We start from the raw sequence: 26,940 nt of genomic DNA, 5'->3' as shown, positions 1-26,940 counted from the left end.
CGCCATGCCGTCAAACGCAGCCGCGGTAAGTCTTGGAACAGACAGGGCCCCTGCTGCAGCAGGTCTTGTCTGAGCGGTAGAGGCCATGGGTCCTCTGAGATCATTTCTTGAAGTTCTGGGTACCAAGCTCTTCTTGGCCAATCCGAAACAATGAGTATAGTTCTTACTCTTCTCCTTCTTATTATCCTCAGCACCTTTGGTATGAGAGGAAGAGGAGGGAACACATAAACCGACCGGTACACCCACGGTGTCACTAGAGCGTCCACCGCTATCGCCTGAGGGTCCCTTGACCTGGCACAATATTTTTCTAGCTTTTTGTTGAGGCGGGACGCCATCATGTCCACCTGTGGCCTTTCCCAACGGTTTGTAATCAGCCGGAAGACTTCTGGATGAAGTCCCCACTCTCCCGGGTGGAGGTCGTGCCTGCTGAGGAAGTCTGCTTCCCAGTTGTCCACTCCCGGAATGAACACTGCTGACAGTGCTAACACGTGATTTTCCGCCCATCGGAGAATCCTTGTGGCTTCTGCCATTGCCATCCTGCTTCTCGTGCAGCCCTGTCGGTTTACATGGGTGACCGCCGTGATGTTGTCTGACTTAATCAGTACCGGCTGACTTTGAAGCAGGGGTCTTGCCTGACTTAGGGCATTGTAAATGGCTCTTAGTTCCAGAATATTTATGTGTAGGGACATCTCCTGGCTTGACCATGGTCCTTGGAAATGTCTTCCCTGTATGACTGCTCCCCAGCCTCGAAGGCTGGCGTCCGTGGTTACCAGGACCCAGTCCTGTATGCCGAATCTGCGGCCCTCCAGAAGATGAGCACTCTGCAGCCACCACAGTAGAGACACCCTGGTCCTTGCAGACAGGGTTATCATCCGATGCATCTGAAGATGCGATCCGGACCACTTGTCCAACAGATCCCACTGAAAGATCCGTGCATGGAATCTTCCGAACGAAATTGCTTCGTAAGAAGCTACCATCTTTCCCAGGACTCGCGTGCAGTGGTGCACCGACACCTGTTTTGGTTTGAGGAGGTCTCTGACTAGCGATGACAACTCCTTGGCCTTCTCCTCCGGGAGAAACACCCTTTTCTGTTCTGTGTCCAGAACCATCCCCAGGAACAATAGACGCGTTGCAAGAACCAGCTGCGACTTTGGAATATTCAGGATCCAGCCGTGCTGTTGTAGCACTTCCCAAGCTAGTGCTACTCCGATCAGCAACTGTTAGGGTCTCCTGCCCTGTGCTGCCACGTCGTCAAGGCAACCGGGAGACAAGTGTTAGCAGAGTAACCTGAGCGCAGCTGATACTCCGGTTCGGGTCTTTTGCTGTGCAGTGGTTACAGGCTCTGTGCACGGCAGGGGATCCGATGCTGGTTTTTGTGCTCACAGTCTGTGAGGTCTGAGTGGGGCGTGGACAGCACCTGCTATATAAGGCCTCTTCTCAGGTTAAGCAGATGCTGCTGAATCTTTGTTGGTTAGTCAGTTCCTAAAAGTTAGCCAGTACTGTGTAGCTTTGTATTTGTTGTTGCTTACTGCAAATAGGCTTGGGGATTTGGTACTACACTCTGCCAATCCAGACCTAGCAGTAAGACTGGAGTCAGTCGTTTAACTTGCTGGGGTTCTTTTGCTACTCTGTGAACTTAGCAAGTTTGCGGCTGTATTCTCAGATTTGCCTGCCTAAATCCTGTCTCACTGTGCAAGGTGTTCAGGTGTCAGTTTAGTGGCAGTAAGCTGAACCTGTGCACTGCAAGTGAGGATTAGGATTGGGGAGACTCTCCTTGTGTCTATCATTCCATCTCTGACCACACCCGTTGGTAACCCTTTAGGGTTTTGCTGTTGCCCTAGCAACAGCATTTCGGGTTCTCTACGTATTAAAACACAACATCTTGCTTTTTCCATCTGAGCATTACTAATACTAGGGAGACACCCAGTTTCTTAGCCTCTGGGCTTCTCTGTTCACTTTGTGTTTATTTTGTTACCCTATCACCTTCTGTGTACGTAATGTCATATTCCCCAGTCTGTCTGGGAGTTCATTTGTTTTGCATCCCTATCCGTTCAGACACCAGTACATTCCTGCAGGCACTGGTGTGCATAACAGTTCAAACACCAGTACATTCCTGCAGGCACTGGTGTGCATAACAGTTCAGACACCAGTACATTCCTGCAGGCACTGGTGTGCATAACATATTCAGCAGCCTAATACTCCTGTTGAAATTTTGTGGGAATATGGAGCATACCCCTCAAAATACGTTGCAACAGGTGGTCGATCAGGTGCAGGTCCTGACTCGACAATTTAATGATTTGTCCATTAAAATGCACACCTCCCAGGCCGCTGGCGGAGCTCCCGCATCAGCAGCACCTTCATTGGTTAAGGAGCCAAAAGTAAATCTCCCGGATCATTTTTCTGGAGATCGCTCGCAGTTCTTTTGTTTCAAGGAGAGCTGCAAGCTATACTTCCGGCTTAGGCCTCAGTCTTCTGGGTCGGAGATTCAGCGGGTGGGCATAGTGATTTCCTTGCTACAAGGAGACCCACAGGTCTGGGCATATGGGTTGCAGCCTGACTGCCCGTCGCTTAAAAGTGTTGATGCTTTTTTTACGGCCCTGGGCATGTTGTATGATGACCCTGACAAGACGGCCTCAGCCGAGGCTAAGATTTCGATCCTTAAGCAAGGGCGAAGGCCAGTTGAGGTTTACTGTACGGAGTTTTGGAGGTTGGCCCATGATACCCAGTGGAATGACCCAGCCCTGAGACACCAGTACCGAAGAGGTCTTTCTAACCAGATAAAAGACCAACTGGTACAATATCCCTTGCCTGATAGCTTGGATCAGCTCATGCAGTTATCCATCCGGGTGGATAGACGGCTGAGAGAGCGTAGGCTTGAAAGGGAGACCGAGGTTTCCTTCTTTCCCAAGGGAACCTCAGACTAAGGAATTTTCCGAGGAGCCTATGCAGATTGGGGCTACCCGCCTCTCCTCGCGTGAGAAGACGCGGAGGAGACAGCAGGGGTTGTGTTTGTACTGTGGGAATAAAGGTCATGTGGTAGTATCATGCCCAGAAAAGCCAGAAAACTTCAGGGCCTGAGGGTGATGGGAAATATCCTGTCAGGCCAGAAGTCAGAATTTCCCAAGAAGACTTTTATCATTCCGGTGACCTTGAAGATCCTCGGTCAAACTGTCAAGACTGAGGCCTTTGTGGACAGTGGGGCCGACGGGGTTTTTATGGACCGCCAATTCGCCCTGAAACACTCTGTTCCCTTAGTACCCTTGGCATCGGAAATTGAGATGTGGGTTAAACGGGGAACCATTATCCCAAGGTAAAATTACCTCTTGCACTAGCCAGATTTCTTTGTTTATTGGAGCCACACACTCTGAAAAATTGTCCTTTTATGTGACTGTCTGTACTTTTGCCCCATTGGTGTTGGGGTTACCCTGGTTAAGGGCCCACAATCCTCAATTTGACTGGGTCTCTGGGGAGATTCTTAGTTAGGGTACTGATTGTTTCAGGAGTTGCTTGAGCCTTCCAGTCAGGCTCTCGCAGCTAAGTTTGCCAGGATTGCCAGAGTGTTATGCAGATTTTGCGGATGTGTTCTCCAAAAAAGTTGCAGAGGTACTACCTCCCCATCGCCCCTATGACTGTGCCATTGATTTGTTGCGAAATGCTAAGCTTCCCAAGAGCAGGTTGTACTCCCTGTCACGTCCTGAGACTCAGGCTATGGCAGAGGACATTCAGGAGAACTTGGCTAAGGGATTTATCAGACCTTCACAGTCTCCAGTTGGGTCGGGGTTCTTCTTCGTGGGTAAAAAAGACGGTTCGTTGCGACCCTGCATCGACTTCAGGGAATTGAACCGTATCACGATTAAAAACTCATACCCACTGCCTCTCATTTCGGTCTTGTTTGACCAGCTTCGTACTGCCACCATTTTTTCTAAGATTGACCTACGCGGTGCGTACAATCTAATCCGAATAAGAGAGGGGGAAGAATGGAAGACTGCCTTTAATACCCACTCAGGGCATTATGAATATTTGGTGATGCCTTTTGGGCTCTGTAATGCCTCGGCAGTCTTCCAGGATTTCATGAATGATGTACTCAGGGAATATTTGGATAGATTCTTAGTTGTATACTTAGATGACATCCTAATCTTCTCCCATTCCCTGGAGGAACATCGGAAGCATGTACGCTTAGTCCTCCAGAAACTCAGAGACCACCGGCTTGGGGCGAAGCTGGAGAAGTGCGAATTTGAAGTTCAGCAAATCGCATTTCTAGGATATATTATCTCCCCAGAAGGTTTCCAAATGGAGGGTTCCAAGGTACAGGCAGTCCTGGATTGGGTGCAGCCCACTAGTTTGAAGGCGCTTCAGCGTTTCCTGGGCTTTGCGAATTTTTATAGACGATTTATCGCTGGATTTTCGTCTATAGTGGCGCCCTTGGTGGCACTCACTAAGAAAGGGGCGGATGTTGCTCACTGGTCTTGTGAGGCTAAAGCGGCTTTTGCCCCGTCTCAAAAGGGCATTTGTATCGGCCAAGGTGCTGCGACACCCAGATCCAGAGCGTCCTTTTGTGGTGGAGGTGGATGCCTCTGAGATGGGTATTGGGGCAGTGCTCTCTCAGATGGGAGTGTCTGATAATCGCCTTCATCCCTGTGCTTACTTTTCCCGTAAATTTTCGCCTGCCGAGATGAATTATGACGTGGGTAACCGGGAATTGTTGGCTATTAAGGATGCACTCGAGGAGTGGAGACACTGGCTTGAGGGGGCTAAGTTTGTGGTCTCAATTCTCACCGACCATAAGAATCTGGCATATTTAGAGTCAGTGAAGCGTCTCAATGCCAGGCAGGCACGATGGGCTTTGTTTTTTGCTCGCTTTAATTTTTTGATAACATATCGCCCTGGGTCAAAAAACATCAAGGCTGATGCGCTCTCGCAGAGTTTTGCTCCAATCCAGGAGACCACCGAGGAGCCGTTGCCCATTGTGTCCCCATCATGTATTAAAGTGGGCATTACCCAGGACCTCTTATCATTAGTCCTTAGAGCACAGGAGCAGGCTCCTCCAGACCTTCCGGTAGGTCTTTTGTTTGTGCTTCCTAGGTTAAGACAGCGAGTGTTCCTGGAATTCCATGCCAAGAAGTCGGCAGGTCACACGGGTATTGCCAGAACTCGGGAGTTGCTATCTAGGGCGGTGTGGTGGCCCTCGGTGGCTAAGGATGTGGATCAGTGGGTTCGGGCATGTGACATCTGTGCCCGAAATAAGACTCCTAGAGGGGTTCCTGTTGACCCATTACATCCACTTTCTATCCCATCTAAGCCATGGACCCACATTTCAATGGATTTTGTGGTGGACTTGCCCAAATCCTCGGGGATGACAGCCATCTGGGTTGTCGTTGACAGGTTTTCGAAGATGGCGCACTTCGTTCCACTGGTTGGGCTGCCATCGGCCAGACGCCTGTCTGAATTATTTATGCTGCATGTTGTGCGTCTCCACGGGTTGCCACTTGATGTGGTCTCTTACCGCGGATCCCAGTTTGTGGCCAAATTCTGGAGGGCATTTTGTTCCGATCTCCAGATTTCTGTCAGCTTGTCGTCAGGCTACCATCCACAGTCTAATGGGCAGACTGAAAGGGTGAACCAGTCCTTGGAGCAGTTCCTCAGGTGTTATGTCTCCAAGTGTCAGACTGACTGGGTTGCTCATCTGTCCATGGCGGAGTTTGCCTATAACAACGCGGCTCACTCTGCTACAGGGATCTCTCCCTTCCTTTGTGTGTATGGGCATCATCCTAAGGCCAATTCTTTTGACCCCCTGGACTCCACGCCTGGTGGTTCCTCTGTGGTTTCGGTCCTTAGAGGTATTTGGAGGAAAGTGAAGAAAGGCCTTGTGTCTGTGTCATTAGTGACCAAAAGGGTTTTTGACAAGCGGAAAAGACCCTGCAGCTTCAAATTAGGAGCCTTCGTCTGGTTGTCTACCAAGAATTTGAAGTTGAGACAGCCATCTCATAAGTTAGGCCCCCGGTTCATCGGCCCTTATAAGATCACCAGGGTTATCAATCCGGTGGCATTTCAGTTAGATCTGCCCCGTTCTTTGGGTATCAATAAAACATTTCATTGTTCCCTTTTAAAACGGGCGATTAGTAATCCTTCTTCCAGTGGAAGACCTTCCCCTCTTCTGATACGTGGCCAGAGGGAGTTTGTTGTTGAAAGGATTCTTGACTCCAAGATGGTTCGGGGTCGGCTGTCATTTTTGGTGCACTGGAAGGGGTATGGCCCGGAGGAGCGGTCGTGGGTGCGCAGTTGTGATCTTCATGCCCCCAGACTGATACGCTCTTTCTTCTCGCAGTTCCCCGATAAACCCGGTGGTAGGGGTTCTTTGACACCTCGTCAGAGGAGGGGTACTGTTAGGGTCTCTTGCCCTGTGCTGCCACGTCGTCAAGGCAACCGGGAGACAAGTGTTAGCAGAGTAACCTGAGCGCAGCTGATACTCCGGTTCGGGTCTTTTGCTGTGCAGTGGTTACAGGCTCTGTGCACGGCAGGGGATCCGATGCTGGTTTTTGTGCTCACAGTCTGTGAGGTCTGAGTGGGGCGTGGACAGCACCTGCTATATAAGGCCTCTTCTCAGGTTAAGCAGATGCTGCTGAATCTTTGTTGGTTAGTCAGTTCCTGAAAGTTAGCCAGTACTGTGTAGCTTTGTATTTGTTGTTGCTTACTGCAAATAGGCCTGGGGATTTGGTACTCCACTCTGCCAATCCAGACCTAGCAGTAAGACTGGAGTCAGTCGTTTAACTTGCTGGGGTTCTTTTGCTACTCTGTGAACTTAGCAAGTTTGCGGCTGTATTCTCAGATTTGCCTGCCTAAATCCTGTCTCACTGTGCAAGGTGTTCAGGTGTCAGTTTAGTGGCAGTAAGCTGAACCTGTACACTGCAAGTGAGGATTAGGATTGGGGAGACTCTCCTTGTGTCTATCATTCCATCTCTGACCAAGGAGTTTACTGCCACACCCGTTGGTAACCCTTTAGGGTTTTGCTGTTGCCCTTAGCAACAGCATTTCGGGTTCTCTACGTATTAAAACACAACATCTTGCTTTTCCATCTGAGCATTACTAATACTAGGGAGACACCCAGTTTCTTAGCCTCTGGGCTTCTCTGTTCACTTTGTGTTTATTTTGTTACCCTATCACCTTCTGTGTACGTAATGTCATATCCCCCAGTCTGTCTGTGAGTTCATTTGTTTTGCATCCCTATCCGTTCAGACACCAGTACATTCCTGCAGGCACTGGTGTGCATAACAGTTCAAACACCAGTACATTCCTGCAGGCACTGGTGTGCATAACAGTTCAGACACCAGTACATTCCTGCAGGCACTGGTGTGCATAACAGCAACTGTTCCCTGGACCTCGCCTTTATAAGGAGATCGTCCAAGTACGGGATAATTATAACTCCTTTTTTTTTTTAAGGAGTATCATCATTTCGGCCATTACCTTGGTAAATACCCTCGGTGCCGTGGACAGACCAAACGGCAACGTCTGGAATTGGTAATGACAGTCCTGTACCACAAATCTGAGGTACTCCTGGTGAGGAGGGTAAATGGGGACATGCAGGTAAGCATCCTTGATGTCCAGTGATACCATGTAATCCCCTTCCTCCAGGCTTGAAATAACCGCCCTGAGCGATTCCATCTTGAACTTGCATCTTTTTATATACGTGTTCAAGGATTTCAAATTTAAAATAGGTCTGACCGAACCGTCCGGTTTCGGTACCACAAACATTGTGGAATAGTAATCCCTTCCTTGTTGAAGGAGGGGTACCTTGACTATCACCTGTTGCGAATACAGCTTGTGAATTGCCTCTAGCACTGCCTCCCTGTTCAAGGGAGTCGTTGGCAAGGCAGATTTTAAGAAACGGCGAGGGGGAGACTCCTCGAATTCCAGCTTGTATCCCTGAGACACCACTTGTAGAATCCAGGGATCCCCCCGTGAGCAATCCCACTGATCGCTGAAGTACTTGAGACAGGCCCCCACCGCACCTGGCTCCGCCAGTGGAGCCCCAGCGTCATGCTGTGGACTTAGAGGAAGCGGGGGAGGACTTTTGTTCCTTGGAACTGGCTGTATTTTGCAGCTTTTTCCCTCTACCTCTGGGCAGAAAGGACGCGCCTTTTACCCGCTTGCCTTTCTGGGGCCGAAAGGACTGTACCTGATAATACGGTGCTTTCTTTTGCTGTGAGGGAACATGGGGTAAAAATGCTGATTTCCCAGCTGTCGCTGTGGAAACTAGGTCCGAGAGACCATCCCCAAACAACTCCTCACCCTTGTAAGGCAAAACTTCCATGTGCCTTTTAGAATCTGCATCCCCTGTCCACTGCCGAGTCCATAAGCCTCTCCTAGCAGAATTGGACAATGCACTTATTTTAGATGCCAGCCGGCAGATCTCCCTCTGTGCATCTCTCATGTATAAGACTGAGTCTTTTATATGCTCTATGGTTAGCAGAATAGTGTCCCTGTCTAGGGTGTCAATATTTTCTGACAGGGAATCTGACCACGCAGCTGCAGCACTGCACATCCATGCCGAAGCAATAGCTGGTCTCAGTATAATGCCTGAGTGTGTATAAACAGACTGCAGTATAGCCTCCTGCTTTCTATCAGCAGGTTCCTTGAGGGCGGCCGTGTGCGGAGACGGCAGTGCCACCTTCTTTGATAGACGTGTGAGCGCTTTATCCACCCTAGGGGATGTCTACCAACATAACCTGTCCTCTGGCGGGAAAGGGTACGCCATTAGTAACTTTTTAGAAATTACCAGTTTCTTATCGGGGGAAGCCCACGCTTCTTCACATACTTCATTTAATTCATCAGATGGGGGAAAAACCACTGGTAGTTTTTTCTCCCCAAACATTATACCCTTTTATGTGGTACCTGGGGTAACATCAGCAATGTGCAAGACATTTTTCATTGCCGCAATCATATAACGGGTGGCTCTATTGGAATGTACAGTAGTCTCCTTGTCGTCGACACTGGAGTCGGTATACGTGTCGACATCTGTGTCTGCCATCTGATGTAGCGGGCGTTTTAGAGCCCCTGATGGCTTTTGAGACGCCTGGGCAGGCACGAGCTGAGAAGCCGGCTGTCCCACATCTGTTATGTCGTCAAACTTTTTATGTAAAGAGTCGACACTATCACGTAATACCATCCATTCAGGTGTCGGCCCCGCAGGGGGTGACATCACATTTATCGGCACCTGCTCCGCCTCCACATAAGCCTCCTCATCAAACATGTCGACACAGCCGTACCGACACACCGCACACACACAGGGAATGCTCTGACTGAGGACAGGACCCCACAAAAGCCCTTTGGGGAGACAGAGAGTATGCCAGCACACACCAAAAGCGCTATATAACACAGGGATTAACACTATAACTGAGTGATTTTTCCCAATAGCTGCATATATATATATATATATATTGCGCCTAAATTTAGTGCCCCCCCCCTCTCTTTTTTAACCCTATGTAGTCTTGAAACTGCAGGGGAGAGCCTGGGAGCGATCCTTCCAGCGGAGCTGTGAGGGAAAATAGCGCCAGTGTGCTGAGGGAGATAGCCCCGCCCCTTTTTCCGCTGACTTCTCCCGCTTTTCTATATGTATATCTGGCAGGGGTATTTTACACATATATAGTCTCTATGACTATATTATGTGTTATTTGCCAGCAAGGTACTCTATATTGCAGCCCAGGGCGCCCCCCCCCCCCAAGCGCCCTGCACCCATCAGTGACCGGAGTGTGAGGTGTGCATGGGGAGCAATGGCGCACAGCTGCAGTGCTGTGCGCTACCTTGATGAAGACCGAAGTCTTCTGCCGCCGATTTCCAGGAACGTCTTCTTGCTTCTGGCTCTGCAAGGGGGACGGCGGCGCGGCTCCGGGACCGGACGACCGAGGCTGGGCCTGTGTTCGATCCCTCTGGAGCTAATGGTGTCCAGTAGCCTAGAAGCCCAAGCTAGCTGCAAGCAGGTAGGTTCGCTTCTCTCCCCTTAGTCCATCGTAACAGTGAGTCTGTTGCCAGCAGATCTCACTGAAAATAAAAAACCTAAAATATACTTTCTTTTCTAGGAGCTCAGGAGAGCCCCTAGTGTGCATCCAGCTCAGCCGGGCACAAAATTCTAACTGAGGTCTGGAAGAGGGTCATAGAGGGAGGAGCCAGTGCACACCAGGTAGTCCTAAAGCTTTCTTTAGTTGTGCCCAGTCTCCTGCGGAGCCGCTATTCCCCATGGTCCTTACGGAGTCCCAGCATCCACTTAGGACGTTAGAGAAATGTGATCAGATGATGTGTGTATATAGGGGCCCCCAAACCTGCTCTCCCCTGTACAATACATGACAGTCTCCTCTTATCCAGTGATGTGAGGGGCCGGTGATTCTCCATCATCACGTCCTTGTACAGACCCCTGTGTTCCTCTATATACTCCCCTTCCTGCATGGAGACATAGACAGTGACTTCCTGACGCCTTATAGGAACCGGACACACACAGTGATACATTCATCACCCAGACACATCCCCTGGTGTTACTGTACAATGTCCCATTACCAGCAGTCACCTCTCCAGTCATCACCCAGACACGTCCCCTGGTGTTACTGTATAATGTCCCATTCCCAGCAGTCACCTGTCCAGTCATCACCCAGACACATCCCCTGGTGTTACTGTATAATGTCTCATTCCCAGCATTCACCTCTCCAGTCATCACCCAGACACGTCCCCTGGTGTTACTGTATAATGTCCCATTCCCAGCAGTCACCTCTCCAGTCAGCAGCTGAATGATCTTGTTGGTGAGTTCCAGGATCTTCTGGTCACTGTGCCTCTCATGTATCAGTGAGTGAGGTGGAGGCACCGTGATGGGGCTCTTAGTTCTGCTCAGTCCACATGACACACGGCTATGGCTGCTGGGTGTCTCACACTCACCAGATGTCTTCTTTACTACTGTGCAACTCTGCAAAATGGGGGATACATCAATATCACTGTAAATACTGACAGATCCCCTCACCTCCCCAGTCATGTCCCTGTATTATTACTATAGATATAAGTGACGTCACTGTGACACTCCCAGATCCCCTCACCTCCCCAGTCATGTCCCTGTATTATTACTATAGATATAAGTGATGTCACTGTGACGCTCCCAGATCCCCTCAAGTCCCCAGTCATGTCCCTGTATTATTACTGCAGATAGGGCTAACAGACCAGGGTGACATAGAAGCGGAAGACTGAGTGCGGATAAGAGGGTTAGGAGGACAATTGGCTGGGGTTTGTGAAGAAGTGGGCCTTGAGAGCCCATTTGAAGTTTTGTAGAGAGGTGGAGAGTGAGATGGGGAGAGCACGTGCAAAATAGGTAGGACTGGGAGGAGGTAATCAGTTGACAGGATAAGGCCCCCAATTCTGAGACACACCTAGCAGAAGCCAGGGCCAGTAACATCACCGTCTTCCACGTGAGGTACTTGTCTTCTACCATCACCAGAGGTTCAAACCAGGAGGACTGTAGAAAACGTAACATAACATCTAGATCCCAAGGTGCCATAGGGGGCACAAAGGGAGGTTGTATATGAAGCAGCCCTTGCAAGAAGGTCTGAATTTCTGGCAAGAGAGACAACTTTTTCTTGAAGGAGATGGAAAGAACTGAAATCTGGACTTTAATGGATCCCAGACATAAACCCTTATCCACTCCAGCCTGCAGGAAACACAGGAACCTTCCTAAGTGGAATTCCGAAGAGGGATATGTGCGTTCTTCGCACCAAGAGACATATCTCCGCAAGATATGATAGTGTTTTGACATCACAGGTTTTCTGGCTTGTACCATAGTGGCAATTACCTTTTTGGAAAGCCCTTTGTGAGCTAGGATGTTCCGCTCAACTTCCATGCCATCAAACTAAGCTGCCGTAAGTCCGGGTAGACGAACGGTCCTTGTTGAAGAAGATCCCTTCTTAGTGGTAGAGGCCAAGGGTCCTGTACAGACATGTCCAGAAGAGCCGTGTTCCATGCTCTTCAGGGCCAATCCAGGGCAATCAAGATTGCTTCCACTTTTTGTTGTCTGATCCGCTTGAGGAAACAGGTAGACCAGCTGGTAAGGCCAAAGCGAAGTCAGCGCATACACTGCATTCGCCTGAGGGTCCCTGGTCCGTGAGCAATAGCAGCGAAGCTTCTTGTTGAGATGAGAGGCCATCAAGTCGATCTGTGGGCAACCCCACCTGTGGATGTTCAGTTGGAACACCTGAGGGTGTAGTCCCCACTCCCTCAGGTGGAGGTCGTGGCAGCTTAGGAGGTCCGCCTCCCAGTTCTCCACTCCCGGAATGAAGATTGCGGACAGCGCTCTTGCATGTTTTTCTGCCCAGAGGAGTATTCTTGACACTTCTCGCATGCAGGCCCTGCTTTTTGTCCCTCCTTGTCAATTGATGTACGCCACTGCCAAAGCGTTGTCCGACTGCACCTGAAATGCCTGTGGCCTTAGTAGAGGAGACGCCTGAAGCAGAGACGTTCTGGATAGCCTGAAGTTCCAGAATGTTGATTGGAAGCATGGCCTCCTGGGCAGACCACCTGCCCTGGAACTGTGCCCCTTGGGTGACAGCTCCCCATCCTCATAGACTTGCATCTGTTGTGAGGAGGATCCAGTCCTGAATCCCAAAGTTCCAGCCTTCCAAGAGGTTGGAAGACTGTGTCCACCACAGGAGTGAAATCCTGGCCAGGGGTGACAGCCGAATCATCCGGTGCACCTGAAGATGGGAACCGGACCATTTATTCAGGATGTCCAATTGGAAGGGTCTTGCATGGAACCTTCCGTACTGTATCGCCTCGTAGGAGGCCACCATCTTTCCCAACAATTTTATGCAAAGATCAACGGACACTCGAGCAGGTCTGAAGACCATGCATACCATTTCTTGGAGTGCTCTCGCCTTGTCAACTGGGAGGAATACTTTCTATGCTACAGTATCCAGTATCATGCCCAGAAACAGGAGCCGCGGAGACGGTTCCAGGTGGGACTTCTGTAGATTAAGGATCCACCCGTGGTGAGACAGGCGTTGGATAGTGCGATCGATGTGGAGTAATAGAAGCTCCCTTGATCTTGCTTTTATCAGGAGATCGTCCAGGTATGGGATCACATTGACCCCCTGGACCCTGAGCTGAAACATCATTTCCACCATCACCTTCGTGAACACCCTTGGAGCTGTAGACAGGCCGAAGGGTAATGCCTGAAATTGGTAATGATCGTTCAGCAGGGCAAACCTCAGAAAGGCCTGATGACATGGCCAAATTGGGACATGTAGATAAGCATCCTTGATATCCAGGGATACTAGGAACTCCTGTGGTTCCAGGCCTGCGATCACTGCCCTCAGATATTCAGTCTTGAATCTGAAAACCTTCAGGTAAGGATTCAAGGACTTCAGATTCAGAAGGGATCTCACAGACCCATCTGTTTTCGGTACTACAGACTGTAGTAACCCTGTCCTTGTTGCAACAGTGGTACTGGGACAATGACCTGGGACTGTACCAACTTCTCTATGGCCAGTAGTAGAGTACCACGCATACTTTCCAAAACTGGTAAGCCTGATTTGAAAAATCGTTGGGGAGGAGAAACGTCAAACTCCAGCTTGTAGGCCTGAGAGATAAGGTCCCTTACCCAAGCATCTTGGCAAGAACCGTCACAGATGTGGCTGAAGTGACGTAACCGAGCTCCCACCACGAGATCCCCCCGGGGTGGGTGTGCACCGTCATGCTGAAGTGTTTGCGGGAGCAGAACTGGTTTTCTGGTTCTGAGACCCAGCAACTGCTGGTTTTATAGGTATTGCCCTGGAGCCTCTCGCTGCATTGGAGGCTCCTCTGGCTCTGGATCGAAATCTGGAGGACCGAAAGGACTGAGTAGATGGTCCCGTTTAGGAACGTCTAGCAGGAGGGGCACCCGAAGGGAGAAATGTGGATTTTCCGTCCGTAGCCTTTGAAATCCAGGTGTCCAGGTCACCTCCAAAGAGCCATTCACCTGTGAAGGGAAAAGATTCCACATTACGGTTTGAGTCAGCATCAGCGATCCACTAACGTAACCATATGGCTCTGCGTGCAGACACAGCCATAGCCGTGGTTTTAGCACTAACAGTGCCAATCTCTTTTAAGAAATCACAGAGGACTCTTGCCGTCTCCTGAATGAGAGTCAGTAAGGCAACAGTGTCGACTAAGGTCATATTACCATGAGAGACCTTCCTTTATTTGACTAGCCCAGGAATGGATTGCATGTGTCATCCAGCAACCTGCAATGACCGGCCTTTGTGCTACGCCTGCAGCAACGTAAATAGGATTTTAATACCTACCGGTAAATCCTTTTCTCTTAGTCCATAGAGGATGCTGGGGATGCGTCAAGAACCATGGGGTATAGACGGGATCCGCAGGAGACATGGACACACTATAAGACTTTGAATGGGTGTGAACTACCTTCTCCCTCTATGCCCCTCCTCCAGACTCCAGTTATAGGAACAGTGCCCAGGGAGACGGACATTTCGAGGAAAAGGATTTATTTAACATTTTAAACTAAGGTGAGATACATACCAGCTCACACCACCAACACGCCGTACAACATGGCATTCAACAACAATGCATGCAACGGCATGATTAACAACAGTCACAGACTGACTGAACTCGGCACAACATGTGCGTAACTACAACCAATAACTGCAGATACCGTCTGCACTGGGACGGGCGCCCAGCATCCTCTATAGACTAAGAGAAAAGGATTTACCGGTAGGTATTAAAATCCTATTTTCTCATACGTCCTAGAGGATGCTGGGGATGCTTCAAGAACCATGGGGTTTTGTTAGGGTCTCCTGCTCTGTGCTGCCACGTCGTCATGGCAACCGGGAGACAAGTGCTAGCGGAGTAACCTGAGTGCAGCTGATACTCCGGTTCGGGTCTTTTGCTGTGCAGTGGTTACAGGCTCTGTGCACGGCAGGGGATCCGGTGCTGGCTTTTGTGCTCACAGTCTGTGAGGTCTGAGTGGGGCATGGACAGCACCTGCTTTATAAACCCTCTTCTCAGGTTAAGCAGATGCTGCTGAATCTTTGTTGGTTAGTTAGTTCCTGAAAGTTAGCCAGTACTGTGTAGCTTTGTATTTGTTGTTGCTTACTGCAGATAGGCCTGGGGATTTGGTACTACACTCTGCCAATCAGGACCTAGCAGTAAGACTGGAGTCAGTCATTTAACTTGCTGGGGTTCTTTTGCTACTCTGTGAACTTAGCAAGTTTGCGTCTGTATTCTCAGATTTGCCTGCCTAAATCCATTCTCACTGTGCAAGGAGTTCAGGTGTCAGTTTAGTGGCAGTAAGCTGAACCTGTGCACTGCAAGTGAGGATTAGGATTGTGGAGACTCTCCTTGTGTCTATAATTCCATCTCTGACCAAGGAGTTTACTGCCACACCCGTTGGTAACCCTTTAGGGTTTTGCTGTTGCCCTTAGCAACAGCATTTCGGGTTCTCTACGTATTAAAACACAACATCTTGCTTTTCCCATCTGAGCATTCCTAATACTAGGGAGACACCCAGTTTCTTAGCCTCTGGGCTTCTCTGTTCACTTTGTGTTTATTTTGTTACCCTATCACCTTCTGTGTACGTAATGTCATATTCCCCAGTCTGTCTGTGAGTTCATTTGTTTTGCATCCCTATCCGTTCAGACACCAGTACATTCCTGCAGGCACTGGTGTGCATAACAGATTTATACCAAAGCTCTAGAACGGGCGGGAGAGTGCGGATGACTCTGCAGCACGGATTGACCAAACAAGAGGTCCTTCCCAGCCAGGGTATCAAACTTGTAGAACTTCGCAAAGGTGTTTGATCCTGACCAAGTAGCAGCTCAGCTGTAATGCCGAGACCCCTCGGGCAGCCGCCCAGGATGAGCCCACCTTCCTGGTAGAATAGGCCTTCACCGACTTCGGTAATGGCAATCCTGCCGTAGAATGAGACTGCTGAATCATATTACAGATCCAGCGTGCAATAGTCTGCTTGGAAACAGGAGCCCCAATCTTGTTGGGAGCATACAGGACAAACAGAGCCTCTGTTTTCCTAACTTGAGCCGTTCTGGCGACATAGATTTGCAAAGCTCTGACCAAGGCATCAGTAGCCACTGGAACTACAACAGGCTGGTTCACGTGAAACGAAGAAACCACCTTTGGCAAAAATTGCTGATGAGTTCTCAACTCCGCCCTATCAGCATGGAAGATTAAATAGGGACTTTTGTGCGACAAAGCAGCCAATTCAGATACCCGCCTTGCAGATGCCAAGGGCAACAGCATGGCTACATTCCAAGTAAGGAATTTTAACTCAACCTTACGCAAAGGTTCAAACCAATGAGATTGCAGGAATTGCAACACCATGTTAAGATCCCATGGTGCCACTGGGAGGTTGTATGTGCAGTACGCCTTTCACAAAGGTCTGAACTTCTGGAAGGGAGGCCAACTCCTTCTGAAAGAAAATAGATAAGGCCAAAATTTGTACTTTAATGGAGCCTAACTTTAGGCCCTCATCCACACCTGCTTGCAAAAAATGGAGCAACCGCCCCAGCTGAAATGCCTCCGTAGGAGCCTTCTTGGATTCACACCAAAACACATATTTTCTTCAAATATGCTGGTAATGCTTTGCTGTTACTTCTTTTCTAGCCTGAAGAAGTGTGGGAATGACTTCACTGGGAATACCCTTTCGGGCTAGGATTTGGCGTTCAACCACCACGCCGTCAAACGCAGCTGTGGTAAGTCTTGATACACGCACGTCCCCTGTTGCAACAGGTCCTCATGAACAGGAAGAGGCCAGGGATCTTCTATGAGCAACTTCTGAAGCTCTGGATACCAGGTGCTGGTTTTTGTGCTCACAGTCTGTGAGGTCTGAGTGGGGCGTGGACAGCACCTGCTTTATAAACCCTCTTCTCAGGTTAAGCAGATGCTGCTGAATCTTTGTTGGTTAGTTAGTTCCTGAAAGTTAGCCAGTACTGTGTAGCTTTGTATTTGTTGTTGCTTACTGCAGATAGGCCTGGGGATTTGGTAGTACACTCTGCCAATCAGGACCCAGCAGTAAGACTGGAGTCAGTCATTTAACTTGCTGGGGTTCTTTTGCTACTCTGTGAACTTAGCAAGTTTGCGGCTGTATTCTCAGATTTGCCTGCCTAAATCCATTCTCACTGTGCAAGGAGTTCAGGTGTCAGTTTAGTGGCAGTAAGCTGAACCTGTGCACTGCAAGTGAGGATTAGGATTGTGGAGACTCTCCTTGTGTCTATAATTCCATCTCTGACCAAGGAGTTTACTGCCACACCCGTTGGTAACCCTTTAGGGTTTTGCTGTTGCCCTTAGCAACAGCATTTCGGGTTCTCTACGTATTAAAACACAACATCTTGCTTTTCCCATCTGAGCATTCCTAATACTAGGGAGACACCCAGTTTCTTAGCCTCTGGGCTTCTCTGTTCACTTTGTGTTTATTTTGTTACCCTATCACCTTCTGTGTACGTAATGTCATATTCCCCAGTCTGTCTGTGAGTTCATTTGTTTTGCATCCCTATCCGTTCAGACACCAGTACATTCCTGCAGGCACTGGTGTGCATAACAGATTTATACCAAAGCTCTAGAACGGGCGGGAGAGTGCGGATGACTCTGCAGCACAGATTGACCAAACAAGAGGTCCTCCCCAGCCAGGGTATCAAACTTGTAGAACTTCGCAAAGGTGTTTGATCCTGACCAAGTAGCAGCTCAGCTGTAATGCCGAGACCCCTCGGGCAGCCGCCCAGGATGAGCCCACCTTCCTGGTAGAATAGGCCTTCACCGACTTCGGTAATGGCAATCCTGCCGTAGAATGAGACTGCTGAATCATATTACAGATCCAGCGTGCAATAGTCTGCTTGGAAACAGGAGCCCCAATCTTGTTGGGAGCATACAGGACAAACAGAGCCTCTGTTTTCCTAACTTGAGCCGTTCTGGCGACATAGATTTGCAAAGCTCTGACCAAGGCATCAGTAGCCACTGGAACTACAACAGGCTGGTTCACGTGAAACGAAGAAACCACCTTTGGCAAAAATTGCTGATGAGTTCTCAACTCCGCCCTATCAGCATGGAAGATTAAATAGGGACTTTTGTGCGACAAAGCAGCCAATTCAGATACCCGCCTTGCAGATGCCAAGGGCAACAGCATGGCTACATTCCAAGTAAGGAATTTTAACTCAACCTTACGCAAAGGTTCAAACCAATGAGATTGCAGGAATTGCAACACCATGTTAAGATCCCATGGTGCCACCGGGAGGTTGTATGTGCAGTACGCCTTTCACAAAGGTCTGAACTTCTGGAAGGGAGGCCAACTCCTTCTGAAAGAAAATAGATAAGGCCAAAATTTGTACTTTAATGGAGCCTAACTTTAGGCCCTCATCCACACCTGCTTGCAAAAAATGGAGCAACCGCCCCTGCTGAAATGCCTCCGTAGGAGCCTTCTTGGATTCACACCAAAACACATATTTTCTTCAAATATGCTGGTAATGCTTTGCTGTTACTTCTTTTCTAGCCTGAAGAAGTGTGGGAATGACTTCACTGGGAATACCCTTTCGGGCTAGGATTTGGCGTTCAACCACCACGCCGTCAAACGCAGCTGTGGTAAGTCTTGATACACGCACGTCCCCTGTTGCAACAGGTCCTCATGAACAGGAAGAGGCCAGGGATCTTCTATGAGGAACTTCTGAAGCTCTGGATACCAGGCCCTTCTTGGCCAATCCGGAACAATGAGTATCGCCTGAACCCTTGTTCTTCTTATAATCTTTATCACCTTTGGAATGAGAGGAAGTGGAGGGAACACATATACTGACGGAAACACCCACTGTGTCACTAGGGCGTCCACCGCTATAGCTTGAGGGTCCCTTGACCTGGAACAATATCTCTGAAGTTTCTTGTTGAGGCGTGACGCCATCATGTCTACTTGAGGAACTCCCCAACGACTTGTCACTTCTGCAAAGACCTTTCGATGAAGACCACACTCTCCTGGCTGGAGATCGTGTCTGCTGAGGAAGTCTGCTTCCCAGTTGTCCACACCCGGAATGAAGACTGCTGACAGAGCGCTGGCATGTCTTTCCGCCCAGGGAAGAATCTTCGTGGCCTCGGCCATCGCCGCTCTGCTCCTTGTACTGCCTTAGCAGTTTATGTACACCACTGCTGTCATGTTGTCTGACTGAATCAAGACAGGCAGACCTCGAAGAAGATGTTCTGCTTGCAGTATGCCGTTGTAAATGGCTCTTAATTCCAGAATGTTTATGTGTAGACAAAACTTCTTGGCTCGACCACTTTCCCTGAAAGTTTCTTCCCTGTGTGACTGCTCCCCAGCCTCGGTGGCTTGCATCTGTGGTCACTAGGATCCAATGCTGAATCCTGAACCTGCGCCCCTCCAGAAGGTGAGAACTGTGCAGCCACCACAGAAGGGAGATTCTGGTCCTGGGAGATAGAATTATCTTCCGATGCATGTCCAGGTGAGACCCGGACCATTGGTCCAACAGGGTTCAGTATGGTATGCCGGCAACCAGCATACCGGCGCCGGGAGCCCGACCGCAGGCTTACCGACAGTGTGGCAAGCGCAAATGAGCCCCTTGCGGGCTCGCCGCGCTACGCGTGCCACGCTTTTTTATTCTCCATCCAGGGGGGTCGTGGACCCCCACGAGGGAGAATAAATGTCGGTATGCAGGCTGTCGGGATTCTGGCGCCGGGATCCCGTCAGTCGGCATACTGAAGACCACCCGGTCCAACAGGTTCCACTGAAACACCCTTGCATGGAACCTGCCATATATGGAATGGCCTCGTAGGCCGCCACCATCTTCCCCAGCAACCGAGTGCATTGAAGAACTGACACTTTTGTTAGTTTCAGAAATTGTTTTACCATGTTCTGTAATTCAAGAGCTTTTTCCATTGGAAGAAAAATTCTCTGCAATTCTGTGTCCAGAATCATACCCAGAAACGAAAGCCGTGTCATTGGATCCAACTGTTATTTTGGCAAATTTAGGAGCCACCCGTGTTGTTGCAGAATCGTCAGTGAAAGAGCCACATTCTTCAACAATTGCTCCTTGGACCTCGCCTTTATGAGGAGATCGTCCAAGTACAGGATAATTGTGATTCCCTGCTTGCGCAGGAGAACCATCATTTTCGCCATTACTTTGGTGAAAATCCTCGGAGCCGTGGACAGACCAAACGGCAACGTCTGAAATTGGTAATGACAATCCTGTACCGCAAATCTTAGGTAAGTCTGATGCGGAGGAAATATGGGGACATGCAAGTATGCATCCTTTAAGTCGACCGATACCATAAAATCCCCCTCTTCCAGCGAGGAGATCACTGCATGCAGAGATTCCATCTTGAATTTGAATTTCTTTAGAAAGAAATTGAGGGATTTTAGGTTCAGAATCGGTCTGACTGAACCATCCGGCTTCGGGACCACGAACAGGCTCGAATAAAACCCTCCCCCCCCCCGCTGTGATGGGGGCACCGTGACAATCACTTGACTGTGACACAACTTTAGACAAAAAACAACAGGTGGATGTACTAGACACCCAATTCCCAGGCGCAGATACTAAATTAAATTAATTCACTTATATTGGGTGAACACCAGCTGCACAGACTAGGCTTTGCAAGAGCCTGAAATTACACTGAAATACAATAAAGATGTGTCTGTGCGCTTAGTGACTCCCAATACAGTGCTTTAGCACTATGTTTTAATAATGTTAAACTTTGAATATATGGAGTGTCTTGAAATAAAGCAAGAGAACACAGCATTTCATATAGATTCAAAGTGAAACTGATTGTGAGTATCATTCAATTAAGATTCTAATTAAATAAACACAGGTGATTTGGAGCTTCTCATTAAGAGGTAGATAAAAAGCCATTATCCCACTGAGAAGCCAGTCTTGAGGAAGTCCCGAGAATTGACGGGACGAAACGCGTTGACGTCATCACCCGTTTTTTCAACCGCTGATTGTGTCTTTGGCCGCTTCCGCCGCGTCTGCCCCTCTCAGCTGTGCCGGTTTCTGCAGCTCACTTCTTGCCGCATCCTCTGTGTCTGGCTACCGCTCACAGTGTGCATATCCACTGAGGACATCTACATCTACGGCTCACTGCGATTGTAGCCTTCTGAACGCTGCTCAGTGCAGCGCCGACAACTTGTGAAAGTCTCCACTATTACTACCACTGACTGTGTGCTTGTGAACGCTGCCCACCAACCGGGAACTCCAAAAGGTATATACCTTAAAACTAATCTTTGCACTTGTGCTATAGTGCTAAAGCGGAGGACATTCCCAGGAAAGGGTAATTATAACCCCGTGTGAACGGGCAAAAACACACCAGGAAAGACTAATCCTGCACTGGGACGCCAGTGACAGGTTATAGTGGAGACCTTTGTAGTATCATCTATATATTACTAACTGGCATATAGTACAGGTTGAGTATCCCTTATCCAAAATGCTTGGGACCAGAGGAATTTTGGATATGGGATTTTTCCGTATTTTGGAATAATTGCATACCATAATGAGATATTATGGTGATGGGACCTAAATCTAAGCACAGAATGCATTTATGTCACATATACACCTTATACACACAGCCTGAAGGTAATTTTAGCCAATATATTTTATAACTTTGTGCATTAAACAAAGTGTGTCTACATTCACACAATTCATTTATGTTTCATATACACCTTATACACACAGCCTGAAGGTCATTTAATACAATGGCCCTCATTCCGAGTTGATCGGTCGGTATTTTTCATCGCATCGCAATGAAAATCCGCTTAGTACGCATGCGCAATATTCGCACTGCGACTGCGCCAAGTAATTTAACAATGAAGATAGTATTTTTACTCACGGCTTTTTCATCGCTCCGGCGATCGTAATGTGATTGACAGGAAATGGGTGTTACTGGGCGGAAACACGGCGTTTTAGGGGCATGTGGATGAAAACGCTACCGTTTCCGGAAAAAACGCAGGAGTGGCTGGAGAAACGGAGGAGTGTCTGGGCGAACGCTGGGTGTGTTTGTGACGTCAAACCAGGAACGACAAGCACTGAACTGATCGCACAGGCAGAGTAAGTCTGAAGCTACTCTGAAACTGCTAAGTAGTTTGTAATCGCAATATTGCGAATACATCGGGCGCAATTTTAAGAAGCTAAGATACACTCCCAGTAGGCGTAGGCTTAGCGTGTGTAACTCTGCTAAATTCGCCTTGCGACCGATCAACTCGGAATGAGGGCCAATATTTTTAATAACTGAGTATTAAACAAAGTTTGTGTACATTGAGCCATCAAAAAACAAAGGTTTCACTATCTCAGTCTCACTGAAAAAAGTCTGTATTTCGGAATATTCCGTATTTCGGAATATCTGGATATGAGATACTCAACCTGTAATGAAAAAAATGTGCCAATAACGGCAAATTAAACAGATGATTTATGGTTCTTACTAATTGGTTACCCTTGTATAAAATACGGGTTCAATCAATTAGGTAAAAGCGGCTTTATAATATTATATTAATTTATTAAATAAGGAATGCATTCCGGTTGAAATATATTAATAATTGAGCAGATACATTTTAATATATGTTTTAACAAATGTATTTATTTAAGTGTAATGTGAATTGATTCTAGTAAAAGAATATAATATAACAAGTCTCTTGGTTTTTTAGTAAAGGCAAATACTCACTTGTCATCGCTGTGACACAACTTTAGTATTGCAGAGCTTACTATTTCCCTTTCTAGAAGAGATGCTGGCAAGGCCGACTTGAAAAATCGGTGAGGGGGCACGTCTTGAAACTCCAATTTGTACCCTTGGGCTACTATTTCGACTATACAAGGGTCCAGGTCCGAGTGCACCCAGACCTGACTGAAAAGTTTGAGACGTGCCCCCACCAGTGCGGACTCCCTCAGAGGAGCCCCAGCGTCATGCGGTGGATTTGGCAGAAGCCGGGGAGGACTTCTGCTCTTGGGAACTTGCCACAGCTTGTGACCTTTTTCACCTTCCTCTCGTAGCAAGGAAAGAAGATCCTTGTCCTTTTTTGTATTTATTGGGCCGAAAGGACTGCATTTGATAGTGGGGCGTTTTCTTTTGCTGTGCAGGAACATAAGGCAGGAACGATGACTTACCCGCGGTAGCCGTAGATACTAGGTCAGTGAGGCCGTCGCCAAACAAGACCCTACCGTTAAATAGTAGAGACTCTATCACCTTCTTAGAGTCAGCGTCAGCATTCCATTGATGAATCCACAACGCTCTCCTTGCTGAGACTGCCATGGCATTGGCCCTTGATCCCAAAAGGCCAATATCCCTCACAGCTTCCTTTAAATACGCGGCAGCATCCCTGATGTGACCCAAAGTCAAAAGCATGCTATCCCTGTCTAGGGAATCTACCTCAGATGACAAGTTATCTGCCCACCTTTCAATAGCGCTACTCACCCATGCCGCAGCAACGGCAGGCCTGAGCAGTGACCCTGTAGTGACATAAATGGATTTCAGGGTATTTTCCTGCTTAAGATCCGCAGGATCCTTTAGGGCTGCCGTGTCAGGGGACGGAAGCGCCACCTTTTTGGATACACTCGATAAAGCTTTGTCTACCGTGGGGATTGACTCCCACCTTTCCCTGTCCCCAGAGAGGAACGGATATGTCACTGGAATTCTTTTGGGAACCTGTATCTTTTTGTCAGGATTTTCCCAAGCTTTTTCAAAAAGAGCGTTTAGTTCATGAGAGGGAGGAAACGTCACCTCAGGTTTCTTTCCTTCATACATACAGACCCTAGTATCAGGGACAGCAGGGTCCTCAGTGATAAGTAACACGTCTTTTATCGCCACGATCATGTACTCGATGCTCTGAGCCAGCTTTGGATGTAATCTGGCATCACTATAGTCGACACTGGAATCAGAGTCCGTGCCGGTATCTGTCTCTGCTATCTGGGTAACTGCACGTTTCTGTGACCCCGAAGGGGTCTTGGCCTGTGACAAAGCATCTTCCATGGATTTCCTCCATGTCTGGTTCTTAGACTCAGATTTATCAAATCTCTTAGTCAACTTAGTCACGTTTGCGTTTAAAACACTCTCCATATATTCATCCAATCATCCGTCGGCGGTGCAGACACGGTCACTCTCACAGTATTTTCTGTCCCCACTCCAGCCTCCTCCTGGGAAAAGCATTCAATCTCAGACATGTCGACACACACGTACCGACACCCACAACTACACTGGGGCTATAGGAGACAGACCCACAATAAAGCCTGCAAGAGAGACACAGAGAGCGTTCTGCCAGCTCACACCCAGCGCCTATCCCGGTACTGAGGCCAGTGAAATGACTGCCCAGACCTGTTTGCGCTTTATATATATACAAATCAGCACCAAATTATTTGTGACCCCACCCGTTTTGCACCCTGTTACTTGTACAGCAGTGTGGAGGACAGGGCCAGCGTCTCTGCAGCTTCTGAGGAGAGAAAATGGCGCTGGTCAGAGGTATGTGGGCTAAGCCCCGCCCACTACATATCGCGCTTCAGTCCCGCTTAAAAATATGTTTATACTGGCGGGGGACCCTTATCTAGTGCCTGGGGCACTGTTATAACTCAAGGCAGTCTGATTTGAGGTGTTCATGCTGCCCAGGGCGCCCCTCCCTGCGCCCTGCACCCTGCAGTGCTGTGATATGTGTGGGAGCATGGCGCGCAGCGCGGCACCTCTTCCGCCGTCACTGAAGTCTTCTGATCTTCTCATACTCACCCGGCTTCTATCTTCTGGCTTTGTGAGGGGGGTGACGGCGCGGCTCCGGGAACAAGCAGCTAGGCGCACCGTAGTGATCGAACCCTCTGGAGCTAATGGTGTCCAGTAGCCTAAGACGCAGAGCCCTTGAACTCTTAAGAAGTAGGTCTGCTTCTCTCCCCTCACTCCCACAATGCAGGGAGCCTGTAGCCAGCAGGTCTCCCTGAAAATAATAAACCTAACAAAAAGTATTTTCAGAGAAACTCAGGAGAGCTCCTCAGTGTGCATCCAGTCTCACTGGGCACAGAATCTAACTGGAGTGTGGAGCAGGGGCATAGAGGGAGGAGCCAGTTCACACCCATTCAAAGTCTTATAGTGTGCCCATGTCTCCTGCGGATCCCGTCTATACCCCATGGTTCTTGAAGCATCCCCAGCATCCTCTAGGACGTAGGAGAAAAATAAGATTTTACTTACCGATAAATCTATTTCTCGTAGTCCGTAGTGGATGCTGGGACTCCGTAAGGACCATGGGGAATAGCGGCTCCGCAGGAGACAGGGCACAATAATAAAAGCTTTAGGATCAGGTGGTGTGCACTGGCTCCTCCCCCTATGACCCTCCTCCAAGCCTCAGTTAGGATACTGTGCCCGGACGAGCGTACACAATAAGGAAGGATTTTGAATCCCGGGTAAGACTCATACCAGCCACACCAATCACACCGTACAACTCGTGATCTGAACCCAGTTAACAGTATGATAAAACGCAAGGGAGCCTCTGAAAAGATGGCTCACAACAATAATAACCCGAATTTTTGTAACAATAACTATATACAAGTATTGCAGACAATCCGCACTTGGGATGGGCGCCCAGCATCCACTACGGACTACGAGATATAGATTTATCGGTAAGTAAAATCTTATTTTCTCTGACGTCCTAGTGGATGCTGGGACTCCGTAAGGACCATGGGGATTATACCAAAGCTCCCAAACGGGCGGGAGAGTGCGGATGACTCTGCAGCACCGAATGAGAGAACTCCAAGTCCTCCTCAGCCAGGGTATCAAATTTGTAGAATTTAGCAAACGTGTTTGCCCCTGACCAAGTAGCTGCTCGGCAAAGTTGTAAAGCCGAGAACCCTCGGGCAGCCGCCCAAGATGAGCCCACTTTCCTTGTGGAATGGGCTTTTACCGATTTTGGCTGTGGCAGGCCTGCCACAGAATGTGCAAGCTGAATTGTACTACAAATCCAACGAGCAATCGTCTGCTTAGAAGCAGGAGCACCCAGTTTGTTGGGTGCATACAGGATAAACAGCGAGTCAGATTTTCTGACTCCAGCCGTCCTGGAAACATATATTTTCAAGGCCCTGACAACGTCAAGCAACTTAGAGTCCTCTAAGTCCCTAGTAGCCGCAGGTACCACAATAGGTTGGTTCATGTGAAATGCAGAAACCACCTTAGGTAGAAATTGAGGACGAGTCCTCAATTCTGCCCTGTCAGAATGAAAAATTAAGTAAGGGCTTTTATATGATAAAGCCGCCAATTCTGACACACGCCTGGCTGAAGCCAAGGCTAACAGCATCGTCACCTTCCATGTGAGATATTTTAAGTCCACAGTGGTGAGTGGTTCAAACCAATGTGACTTTAGGAAACTCAGCACAACATTGAGATCCCAAGGTGCCACTGGAGGCACAAAAGGAGGCTGTATATGCAGCACCCCTTTTACAAATGTCTGAACTTCAGGCACTGAAGCCAGTTCTTTCTGGAAGAAAATCGACAGGGCCGAAATTTGAACCTTAATGGACCCTAATTTTAGGCCCATAGACAGTCCTGTTTGCAGGAAATGGAGGAAACGACCCAGTTGAAATTCCTCTGTAGGGGCCTTCTTGGCCTCACACCACGCAACATATTTTCGCCAAATGCGGTGATAATGTTTTGCGGTTACGTCCTTCCTGGCTTTGACCAGGGTAGGGATGACTTCATCTGGAATGCCTTTTTCCTTCAGGATCCGGCGTTCAACCGCCATGCCGTCAAACGCAGCCGCGGTAAGTCTTGGAACAGACAAGGCCCCTGCTGTAGCAGGTCCTTTCTTAGAGGTAGAGGCCACGGTTCGTCCGTGAGCATCTCTTGAAGTTCCGGGTACCAAGTCCTTCTTGGCCAATCCGGAACCACGAGTATAGTTCTTACTCCTCTCCTTCTTATGATTCTCAGTACTTTTGGTATGAGAGGCAGAGGAGGGAACACATACACTGA

The 26,940-nt window shown here is 48.7% G+C and overlaps 1 protein-coding gene across 3 annotated transcripts in view; it reads right to left on the bottom strand.

Moving 5' to 3' along the window:
• Window positions 1-26,940, bottom strand: part of LOC134983304 (oocyte zinc finger protein XlCOF6-like) — a 51,277-nt gene that overhangs the window by 13,292 nt on the left and 11,045 nt on the right. For all 3 annotated transcript variants that reach the window (XR_010191623.1, XM_063949017.1, XM_063949018.1), the window contains exon 2: window positions 10,754-10,945. The gene's annotated coding sequence lies outside the window, so the exon portion shown is untranslated. The remainder of the gene's footprint in view (window positions 1-10,753; window positions 10,946-26,940) is intronic.

This window comes from Pseudophryne corroboree, assembly GCF_028390025.1.
Source record: "Pseudophryne corroboree isolate aPseCor3 chromosome 3 unlocalized genomic scaffold, aPseCor3.hap2 SUPER_3_unloc_12, whole genome shotgun sequence".
Lineage (NCBI taxonomy): Eukaryota > Metazoa > Chordata > Amphibia > Anura > Myobatrachidae > Pseudophryne > Pseudophryne corroboree.
Note: the sequence above shows the minus strand (reverse complement) of the source record. Positions and strands in the feature narration are given on the sequence as shown.